Source organism: Dendrobium catenatum, unplaced genomic scaffold (assembly GCF_001605985.2).
Source record: "Dendrobium catenatum unplaced genomic scaffold, ASM160598v2 fragScaff_scaffold_834, whole genome shotgun sequence".
NCBI classification, from domain to species: Eukaryota; Viridiplantae; Streptophyta; class Magnoliopsida; order Asparagales; family Orchidaceae; genus Dendrobium; species Dendrobium catenatum.
Window position 1 is genome coordinate 39,488 of NW_021319296.1, and position 849 is coordinate 40,336.

Sequence of the window (849 nt, forward strand, 5' to 3'; positions counted from 1 at the left end):
ATCTAATATTCAAATTTGTAATTTTATTTATAAAAAATATTTATATTTGAGTTTAAATAAATTAATTTTAATAAGTTTTTTTTACTGTCATTTAGAAATTACAATCAAAATTTACGTGTAAATATATAAGATTTTTTGTCATATAAATTTTAGAAGAATTTATATATATTTCAAAAAAAAATTATAATAAATTATATATTTTTATTTTAAATAAATAATATTAGTAAACTTTTTATGTAATTTGGATATTCCACAGATCTCTATTATTCAATGATCTGAAGAATTGAGCGTATGGATTTATAGAAAGTATATACATCAATTTCTTGACCAATTCCTCAGAAATATTTAAATCTTCAATTACATTCATTCGATTGTTTGTTTCAGCATCGGTGTCTAAATATTATAATTGGAAGTAGCATGGACCATTTGAACCTTTCGTAATAGGAGGTAGACTGTGATAAATTTGACCTTGAGCTCTAAAAGTATAAATCCTTGTCTTGCATTAGCCAAATTTGTATCTATATGGGCTCCAAAAGATGTGAATGCAAATATACTGTTATATGCTCTTATTTTAGTTCTGAATTCTTTGGAATCAGGTGAACATGAGGTGAATAATTCATAGAGTTGATCGGGAACAATTGTTTGAGCAAGCATGACCTCTCCAATTATAACAGCAAAATGTAGGAGGTTCAAATTGAAAGAGTTTTGCATTACAATAACAACAGGAACGTTGGTGTTTAAGAAAGTGTAATTCTGACAAACTTGATTCGTAGTCAATATAACATCGTTGACATTAGATGCTTCTATATCTGTTTATTAAAAGATAAAACACATTAATCTATTAAAAAT